Consider the following 12,010-nt stretch of genomic DNA (forward strand, 5'->3'; position numbering starts at 1 on the left):
TGCTTGTTTTAATAATAATATCACGTATAACGGTCATAACCATAAAGATTGCTACTGCACATGAATATCATAATGAATTCTTAATAAATAACCATAATGAGAATGGTTTAAGAATAATGTCCTTTTGTATTTCAATGCGCATTAATATCCAAGATAGCATATTTATTTTAAACGTCATAAAAGTTATGACATTCTATATTAGGTAAGATATCTTACATAGTTGCTATTTACTTGCAATTAATATTGTGCATTCATACATTAATGGCATTCAGAGATCATTAAAGCCTCATTTGAATGAGGTGTAATTAAAGAAAGGTAAGTGATGATTTAATAATATAGTTACATATAAAATTACTCTTATATCATTTCATTTGTACGAATAAAATAAAAGAGAAAGGGTAATTTTGGAAGAAAAATACATGTACCATGATTCTCCTCCAATTTGGAGTGTAAGGAAAATTACTCAAAATCCGCTCTCACCTACCTTCACATACAATCCTCCAATCTTTAAGGAATTCTCATGTATATCTTAAGAATTTTGCATAAATTAATGTTCTGATCCGAAACCAACACTTGCACTATTTTGTAGTTAGCTCAGGACATGAAAGTTTTGTTTATCCAATTTGGTAATTCATTAGTCCATAATGGCTTTAATAGTTACGGACAATTACAGAATAATTACAAATAGACGCAATATTTTCAAGTCTCTTGTGTTGGTAACAGAAATTCTAACAATGTCAAATAAACAGTTTTTATATGAATAGACACATCCTTGTAAAAAAGGGAATGAAATAACTGTTTGACAAAACAATATTCAAAAATATGAATTTTTGATATTAAAAGTACTATATAGGAGAAAAGCCATATATAGATGGTGAATTGTACAAGGAAAAACCAAATATGATTTTTTTGTAATTTTTTCTAATAGTTATATGCATGTTCATCCAAAAGACCGACCAGATCTAAATCATTTGTAATTACATGAGCCCTTTTATGATATTTTAATATCAAATGACAAAATCACATTAAATGGATGAATTTTTTTTTTGTAAATCCCAAGATTACGGGTCTTATACATGCGTTTGTACTAATTCAATGATAATATCATATTACACTTGTCATGCATAAAAATATGAGGGCATAGTAAGCATGCAAGATTTAATGAAAGATTTGTGTCTATGACTTCATCTTTCCCAGTTTATTAGATTTATCATAATAACATGTAATGATATTCATAGCACTTTATAAGAGTGAGGGATATCAATTTTCTTTAATTAAAAATGGAATAAGAAAGGGGAGGAAACTTATCTTTTTCATCATAAAATTCCAGATTTAATGTAGAAAACTCTTTCCCACCAATATATGGAGAACTGTATCTTTGGAAAGATTTGTTGTACTGATTGAGCCAAAGTTTGAGATTGTGATTTCTATTCTGTTGACTCCATTGTTTTGTTCTTTGTGAAACTCTATAGAATCAAGATTTTGTGATCTTCTGTTTGTTAGAGATCCACCTTCACCGCACCAATTGATAACTAGTGGAGAATTTCCGATTGTCTTCCGTCCCTGTGGGGGCGTCGTTGGGTTCGACGGGGGGAAGCTCCGATGCCAAAGTCAGTAAGGAAGATCAAGAGAGCAAACTGAATTGACAAAGGGTAAGTAAAAGTGTGTACCTTGATAGCCTAGGGATGTCGGCTATATATAGCTAGGAAGTCGTAACCTTCAGCAACTAGAAGGTCTCCATTAATGCTCCATTAATGGCGGTTACTGGTTACCTTTAAGCTGGCGGTTACTGGTTACCTTTAACCTGGCGGTTAGCTAATTGATAGCTCATTAATGATCTTTATGGCCGAGTCGACGGTTAGCCGTTACTGTGATGAATCAGGTGAAAGAGGAGATTCGCCTCATAGGTTCGCCAGCGGATCTCACTGAGCTGAACCGTGGAGATCCGCCATCCGGTTCTTCTTGCGGCGTTCTCAAGGTGAATATCCCTTTTCGTATTCTTTGATCCGTCAAGGCGTATGTACGCTCTCCTTGAGAGCTATGACGGGTCTCCGCTACTCGCTCTCATCGGACGTATCTCGTTATGGCGTATCTCGCCATGGTCCACGTGGCGTGGCATAATGCTAGAGACTCCTTCTTTTTCCTCATTATTTGCATATTCTCCCCTGCATTAATTATCATTAATTCCATATTAATCATGTATAAATATCTCTTTTAGAAGGAATAATGGTTTGCCATTATTTCTATTAATTTTCCCTTATTCCTTATTCAAGAATAATTTGGGTTGTTATCCGTTTATAAATTGTGATGAGTTTTGTATAAATAATTTTTCTACTATCCAACTAGATAATGCTATTATGGCAGCTAAATTTTATCTCTTCCAACTATCAAATTTCAACTTCTTAATAAGAGATTTAATGGAATATCATATGCATCTGTTTATTTATTTATTTTCATCTTATAATATTATTCTTATTTTTATCTATTATATTATAAATAGCACTAATTATATTTTCTTTATGGGTTTTTATGATGTTGAAGTATTAAATGTTCTTATCTTACAATAAGAAATCTTTCTAAAAAAATCATGTTTGTGATCTGTTCAGTCCAAACACGAACCAAACCGGACTAGATCAAAATAATCCGGTTCGGTCTAGACCGGACCAAATTATATGGTTTGATTTGGTTTCAAAAGTTACAGATAATTCGGTTCGGTTTGGTTCGATTTTTGGACCAGACCGAATCATACTCACCCCTACTGTTAATAATTACTCTCATTATTTTTTTTGAAAGAATTATTATCGTTGTTACTTAGGCCTTTTTTTTAAAAAAAAATACTTAGGCCTGGTTTTTCTTTTTTTTTTTTCCCGGGAAAACAACGACTTTATTAAAGAACATGACATAAATCCTGTGAAATTACATAACTAAGCTAACTAGGTATTAAATGTAAAGAAAAATTATTAGCATTGAAAAGGGTATGTCGGGCTACTAAATGAGCAGCTCTACTCGCTAATCGGAGGACAACAGAGATAGACAAGTCTGGATTAGAGTTAAGAATAAGCCTACAATCAGAAAGAATCGATCCAAATACTGATAAACATGGATGGAGTGAGCGTTTTCCATCTACCACAAGCTTCGAAACAAAGCTCAAATTCGATCAACTCGACGACCTACAGGAGGCTGTTGTGGAGAGCCATAGCTTCCACGAGTTTGGGATCAGTGAGACCTTCAAACACCGAGCTATATGATGCAATAAAATGCCCAGAATCATTGCACAATACAGCACCCATGCCTCAAGAATTGGCAGACACGAAGATAGCTCCATCAATGCTGCACTTCACGAACTAAGAACCTGGTTTCTGTCAGCGTACAACTACTGCTATCCGTTGTTGTGCCGATCCGGTAACTCATCGTTTGCACTTTCACCATTCCTCACACATCATTAACAATCCTCTCACTACTTCAGCCGGCGATACTTTATTATCTTGCCATACCGCACAATTCCGCTGCTGCCAGACTGTATGCAGGATCAGAACAACTTTTTTGACCTCTATTGTACCCGGACATAAACAAAATATGAACAACCAATCCACCGTGTCCTTAAACTCTGCTCCCAGAGATGGAATTCCCGCAGCTAACCAGCAGTTCCTCGCATAGTCATAGCCCGAAAACAAATGCCAGTTATACTTGATGTCATGACAGCACATTACACACTCAATAGGGACTGTGACATGTCTGGTGCGCAATTAAGATCTCATCGACAAACAATGAGACCGAAATTTCCAAAGAAAAAGTTTAATCCTCGGAGGTAAATTGAGACTCCACAATAACGACCACCCATCTGTTGCATTACTTGTGTGGTGAGAATTAGCGAGAAGCTCATACCTCGATTTTCGCACTGTAGACACCATCTTTTGTCAGATTCCATATTAATATATCATCAATATTGTTCATGGGTATGAACCTATTACAAACCACCTCCATCTCCGTACCATCTAGTAATGAAAAAGCCATATCCTTTTTTTTATAGTAGAAAAAACCATATCCCGATTCCACTTTTTCCTTCCTTGTTCCGATAGATCCACCACAAAATGAGTCGTATTAGCAGGAATCGGTTAGTGAATCAGTCCATGATCATCCTTTGTGAACCACGGGTCATGCCAAACACTAATAGATATACCATCCCCAATTCTCCATCTAATATCAAGCTTAAGCACATTTCTTGAGGCCCACATGTTTCGCCAAACAAAACTAGGATTATTACCCAATTTGGACGAAAGGAAAGTTTCTCAAGGAAAGTATTTAGCTTTGAAAATCTTACTAACTAGAGCATGCAGAGTAGACAACAACTTCCAACCCTGCTTGCCTAGAATAGATAAATTGAACATATGAAAATCTCTATATCCAAGTCCACCATGAGCCTTAGGATAACACAATTTAGCCCAATCAAACTAATGTATATTCTGTTTGCCTTTCGCTTTCGTTCCCCACCAGAATTAATTCATCATCTTCTGGAGATCATCACAGTTAGACCTTGGTAATAGGAAGGTACTTATGTAGAATGTTGGTAGTGCCTGGGCAACCGAATTAAGTAGGATATCCTTGCCAACTATAGACAAAAGCCAAAATCCCCAGCTCCCATACCTCTTTATTAACCCATCAATTAGGAAAATTAAGATATTTCATTTTGATCTTCCAATGAGTGATGGAAGTCCCGTATATCGCCCCGTAGCCAAAGGAGAATAAACCTGAAGCAAATCACTTACAACCAGGTGTAAATCAAGTTTAACATTAGAGCTAAACTAAATGCCAGACTTACCCAAATTTATAGCCTGCCCAAATATATCTTCAAAATACCAAGCACAACTTGCACTTACACCAATGACGCCCCAAAGAATAGGAAGCTATCAGTTGCAAAAAAAAAAGGTGAGTAACAGACGGTGCCCCTCTACATACTTTGCATCCCTGAATCAAATTGTCACTTTTCACTTTAGCAATGAGTCTGGAGAGACTTCCGCACAAAGAGTAAATAAATAGGGGGATAATGGGTCTCCCTGCCTTAACCTTCTTCTCGAGGAAATTGGGCCAATGCATTCCCCATTTACTGCCACCGGATACGACACAATCGACACACAAAACATAATCTAGTTCACCCATACCTTATGAAACCCAATTCTAACCATCACAACCTTAAGAAACTGCCAATCAACCCTATCATAGGCTTTGCTTATATCAATTTTCAAGGCAACTTCCCTTTTCTGGCCATTATTCTTTCTCTTCATATAGTGAATGGACTCAAATGCAATTTGAACACAATCTGTAATGGACCGACCAAGCACAAAAGCTGAATGGCTCTCACTAATTATAGATGGTAATATCACCTTTAACCTGTTAGCTAGCACCTTAGCAATAATCTTGTATAAAACATTGCATAACGAAATAGGTCTCAGGTCCTTCATGCTACTTGGCCTTTCACACTTAGGAATTAATATAATAATGGCATCGTTTAAATTAGCAGGGAATTCACATCGACTCAACCACCCAACATAAGCTTTAAACACATCCATACCCATATTCTCCCAAAAGTGCTGAAAAATCCCTAGATTTAACCCATCAGGCCCTAGGGATTTATCAGGGTGCATTTGAAATACAGTTTCTTTAAAGTCATCATAACAAAAAGGGGCAATCAATTCAGTATTCATCTTATCATTAATAGTGCATGGTACATCATCAACCATTTCGAACTTAGTATTACTAGAAGGAGCAACGAGATTTTTAAAATAGATGAGAATATGATTACTTAACTCAATTGGGTCCTCCATAATCAGTTGTCATCATAAATAAGAGAAGATATCATGTTCTGTGCTTGTATCACTTTGACACAGGCGTGAAAAAAAATTTGTGTTAAGGTCCATATCAGTTAGCTAAAAAACCTTCGCCTTGTCTCTAAACCTTCATTGATACCTCATCTTCCCTGTCCCTCATTCTCTTCATAATATGCTTCAAATATTTATTCTTTGACTTAAATAGGAGCCGAAAACTAGCCCTCATTTGCTCCATGTTCGTTGCGTTTGCCGCAAGCTTAGAAATCAATGATAAATTGGAATTACCCGCCCAATTATTCTTAACCAACTCCCCGAACCCTTCCTCACATAATCATAACATTTTAAACTGAAACCACTGCTTTCGTCTCCCCTTCGTGTGAACAAATAGATCTAGCACCAGGGTGTGTGATCCGAATAAGTAGCTGTCTGATTCCGAAAAGAGTGTTGAGGAAACATATTTGATAACATCCAAATATTATATTTGGGGCAAAACCATAAAAATCCATAAGTGAAAGGATCGATTGGTACAAAGCACCACTGTGGGACATGATCCGCCAAGTCAAGATAATGGTATACATTAGAAGCCATACACCATGAAGGATCTTGCCATGTGGATACGCCTCGTGAAGGCCATACGCCATGAAGAACCTATGTCCGCTAGGCCGGAATAGACACGCCTTCCAAGATATATTCCCTTTGTTGTCGCCAAGCTGTTTCCTAAGAAACCGCTACACTTAATAGCATTAAATGGTTCCTTAAAGGCTATAACAACCTAATATAAAGAATGTAACATTAATACATTAAAGAGAATTAAATGAAAGAATGTTTATTTACCACTTTGATGGTTACGGAATCACATATAAATACCCCCACATTGAGGTATTCAAGGTACACTTACTAATTCCCTACTTTTGTGCTTACAGTTTATTCTCAGAAATATTACTGACTTTGGCATCGGAGTGTCCCCGGCCGATCCCAACAGCGCCTCACAGGGAAGTGCTCCGATCAAGATTTTTTTTATAAGTTATCAATTGGTGCGGTGAGCGTGGAGCTCTGAAGTTTATGGAGTTTACACCACGAACATAATGACATCGGAGGGACCAAACCCTCCTCCTATTGGAACCACCGTCCCATTTTCCGTTGGGGACACCACCCTTCCAATGGGGGAGGTCATTCAAGAGGCCTATGAATTTTCACATTTTTCTTTCAACAAAGAAGTCTAGACCTTAGTAATAAACAACTTGAGCCAAGAAGCTCGTAATCGTATAAGGATGATGTTGGAAAACCAGCCCGTAGAAGGCACTACAACGGGCAGACCCCCACCCCATGGACATAGAAGACGATTTGGATCTCGTAGCGCCAATCATGGGCTTTGGGATGACCTAACAGTCCTAGTCAATATAAGGGCTCAAAGTAGATTTATGTTTGGGCCGGATGCCCACCTTTCCTCTTTCATAGAACCAAAAAGAAATAATCCTCCTCACATTAGTGGTGTGGATGCCACAATCACCCATACCACATCAAGACCCCTTCCTCCACCGAGACGACTGTTCCATGACCCGTCAGAGGAAGCTCCTATCTAAGAATGGGCATATGATGATGTGACAAGCTTAAGATACGTTCGAAATTGAGAGCGTTCCCACTCTCGTCCAAGGCCATCACTAGAACATCAATAAGAGTGGTACCGAGATCGAGACCAAGAACCAGTTTCACCACCACGATTCAACAATGAATACATCGACAATGAGATTGACAGACGTGTCCAAGATGCCTTGAATAAGTGTTAGGCGAATTCTGCAAGTGCACGGTTTCGCTTGTAGTAATAAAAGATATCGATCCACAAGGAACGCTGATTAACTACTATAGCGGATTTAACTCATAAATTCATTTTCTCTTGGTTTACAAAGAGTAAATTTGATTTGTAAAATGGTTTTGTTTAGAGAGAATGATAATAATATTTAAATTATATTTCCTAAGTTTCTAATTCGTGCATAGCTCGGGATACATACAAATTTTATAAGTTTAAACCCAAAAACACTTTCCAAACTTACTGCAGTTGTATCAGATAGAAATATTTAATCCAATCTCTCGATCCAAGATTAAATAACTTGGATGCTTTTAGATAGATAATTCTAATTCCTCGACCTATCGTAGTGAATTAGAATTAAGAATTAAAAACGAAACAAGTGGATCATATGATACAATTATCTTTTTATGAACTGAAACTCTTCTAACTTCATAAAATGATAACTATTCCTATGTCTTGCTTAAATGGATTTCCCTAGAATATTCATAGAAGCAGTAATAGAATCAGATGATGAACATAGAATAATTTGCATTTTGATTGAATTGTAATTTTGATAAACAGGTGTTTGACAGAGTTAATGATTTGTCAAAAGTAAAGAATACATAGAATAAATATTGTAACAGATGAGAATATAGGGGTTGTGAATCCTTTTACTGTCTATGTAAGGTTTGTCAGGCCTCTGGGCGTCTTCTTCTTTGTATCTTGTAACTTGTATCTCTCAATCTTGCTTCTTTCAATGTTGGAAATATAAGCTTAGAAACTGTAGAATCTTCCTTGCTTTCTATAACTTTTCTATATTATTCTTCTTTCTTTCTCTCTGTATATCTGTTTTGTGAGAGGAGTATTCTTTTATAGTGGATGAAGAATCATGTCTCTTCAAGATGATAACTCTTCAAGTGTTGTCATGGAGAGTCATAACCTGTGGTGAAGAAAGATGACGATTCAAGATGAAAGATATGTATTTAGACTGAAGAATCATGTCCTTTTGCAGTGAAGACGTTGGTCACGAATGAGACAGGGGTGTCACGTTTATGACTTTGCTTTGCCATGCAAAGTTGACAGATTTGTCTGTCACGATCGTGACATAGGTCACGATCGCGACAGATGGTCTTTTGTCTTTTGTGAACTTTTGGGCACGATCACGAATGGGACTGGGGCGTCACGATCGAGACTGGTACTTTTGCCCTAATTTGGCTTTTTTCTTCTGTCTTTGATCTGTTCCTTGCTAATATTCCTTCATATTGAGCTTTTAAGTGTTTCAAACCTATCTACGGAGAAATCATGAACAAACAAGTGAAATCTTTCCAAAACCTATCATAAACTAAGCTAAATGCATTAATATAAATATGAATATGCATGTATAAATACATAAATTAAGGACTTATCAATAAGCGAGAGAATAATGCGGAAAGATACGCCCATCTAGTTAACATGAATTCACCATTCACAACGCAGATCCTGGGGTATGAGGCAGATAGAAGGTTTAAGGCTCCAAACTTGCCCCAATATAAAGGAGAAGATAATGCAAGGCAGTACAAGGAGCTGATGGATATTTATAGTTCCAACAAAGGAATCATCCGTAGAATATTCTCAACCACCCTAAAAGGACCGACGTATAATTGGTTTCAATCTTTTGCTACTGGATTAATAGATAGCTAGGAGTAACTAAGCCGAGAGTTTTGTGCAAAGTTTGCGTGGAGTATCCCACCTGTCGTATCTTGTTGAATGTTGTATGATGTCATGCAGAAAGAAGACGAATCCTTGAGGGATTACATCGATAAATTCAACAAATTATGTATCCAAATCACTTATGTTGATGTTAACACATCCATAAAAGCGGTGATAAAAAAATATAAGATGTGAGAGATTATGGGAAAAGCTAGTGATGCACCGACCTCGAATTCTTGTGAAGTTAATGGAGTTATACAAAAGGTTCATGGAAATAGATGACATCAAAAGAGGTACGAATTCCCCATAAAAGAAAGAGAAAGGCAAATCCAAAAAGAAAGAAAAAACTGGAGATCTGCCATCTAGAAACAAAAGGAATTCGAGAGGAAGACCAACATATACAACCCTGAACACCCCTAATCAAGAAATCCTCTCGTGGCTTGAGAAAAATCAAAACAAACGGGACATTACATATCCCAAACCAAGGGGGGAGCATGTAAATATTGGGAGAAATGCTAAGGCGTATCGCATGTTCCATAGAAGAATTGTCTGCTTGTGCTTTTGTCTGCATGTGGGCAAACTGTTTTGTTTTATTAGGCAGGTTGTTCTCTAGCTGCTGAGTTTTAGGTAATTGTTTTATTATGTTTATTTTATTATTTCCGTATGCTATTTATAACACCTTGTTATGATGCTAATGGACATCAATTATCCATCTATTGAATCTGAATTCTTTTGGATTCAAGAGGTTCTATCTATAACAAATTATCATTTTCCAAGTTTTTCCTTTATTTCCTACCTAGTTCGAATATGAGCATGAGTGAGTTCTACGAACTGAAGCCAACCTTAGGCTGGTGAATTTAAGTGATTTCTTCCCCAATGCCAATGAAAATATAGTTAGATGATTGTTAAATGGTTCGTAATTCATTATAGGCCTAGCTAACCTATATGTTAGTCGAATAATTGCGAGGAGACTCAGGTTAGGAGATGGAAATACCATTTAGCATATATTGATTAAGGTTGGAGACACAGTTAACAATATGCCAAAGGTTTTTAGCTTGTGTTAAAATGCTTTCTTAATCTTAATTCTTAGAATTCGTGTAAACCAAAGTAGACTTAGTTTACATGCTTTTAGAGAATCTTGAGAACATAGGAGACCTGACTCGAGTGAGAGTAGTGAAAGATACTTTGGATCAATGCTCTTAATATCATGTATTAGGGAGAGATTTGCTTGTTCACTGTCTGTTTAGTTGCGCTACCAGCATATTCTTTATCATCTTGATTCACCCTCAATTTACTTTACATGTTTATAAATAAATCTAATTTGTTCATTATCTTTCTTGCGTTCTAGTTAGATACTCAAACTCCTATTTTAAGTCAATAAACTCTCTGTTATAAGAATATGACTATTCTATATAAATATCATTGACTTTTGCTTGTTTTATCCCTGTGGAGACAATAATTTACTACCACTTTATTACTTGTACCTAGTGCACTTGCTAGTGTCATGCCTTTTTAGGGACAACAATGATTTTGTTTTAATAATTGCAAGTTGTATCCTGCTTTTGTTTTGGAAGTGTGGACGTGAAGGGAGTTCACCTTTCAACTCTTAATCTCAACTCAAAGAAAGATCAAGGAAAGAAAGGGAACATCTCTCATTCCGTGGTGTGAGGTGATTAAATCATTTAACCTTATTCTAGTTGTGTGATCCATGAGAATCAAATTTATGTGTTTTAATTTAGTTTTCCGTTTTTAAAACACGCTATAAAATCTATCACCTTCATGCTTAACAAAACTTTCTAAAACTTTTTCCTAATTTTTATAACCAATTTGTATAAAAGCAGTATCCCAAATTTATTACCACTTGCAAACAAATAATAATGTAAACAAAAGGCAATATCTTTAAATATACTACATTGTAACCAAGGAAATTTCTCAAATCATTTGTATTGAAACTTCCTGGTTGTTAGACGAGGTGCCGCGGTCTGATCTCCCGGGCGGACCGGGGGATGGACACCTTATGGCGACGTAAGCGGTGATTGGCGCCGAAAGAAACCAATCATGGAATCAAGCTGCTCGGCAGGACCGGAGCTCGGAGTATGGAAGAGTCGCCACCCACGAATGGGAAAATGAACACCGATCCCTTGCGAGAGACCGGTGAGGGTTCGGGAAACTTAGGTACGAGCCGAGAAGGCTAGCTCCTTTTCGGAGAAAGGCTACTAGGCACCCCGACATCGCCCGGTTATGAACCACCAGCCTCCTACTCAGCGTGTTAGGCGATAACGGACTAATCGCATATTTCTTTAAGTTTAAAATTCATTTGAAACCTTTTCTTTCTCATTTTGAAAAATGTTTTGAGCATATATTATCGAAAGCCATTTTGGTAAAGAATCACCCATTTACATCAGTTCAAAATACATAGGAGAGAGGGGGGGGAGAAGAAAGAATTGATTTGTTTACAATGTGATTTATGCTTCGTGTTACACTAACTCTAAACTAAACTCACTTCCCAAAATGAGTTTATTTACATGGTTCGTACCTTAATCATCGTTGGAACGATTTAGGTACGTTTCAAAACCCCGTTAATGACGTTCACTCGAATCGCCGTTGGAACGACTCGAGCGTTCGAAAATGTTGAGATAAAAGCTTTAACTAGAAAACATGATTAAACATACAAGTCAATTTATTTTGTACAAAAACCATTTAATTAGGA

The sequence above is a fragment of the Euphorbia lathyris genome, chromosome 10 (assembly GCF_963576675.1).
Source record: "Euphorbia lathyris chromosome 10, ddEupLath1.1, whole genome shotgun sequence".
In the NCBI taxonomy this organism is placed as follows: domain Eukaryota; kingdom Viridiplantae; phylum Streptophyta; class Magnoliopsida; order Malpighiales; family Euphorbiaceae; genus Euphorbia; species Euphorbia lathyris.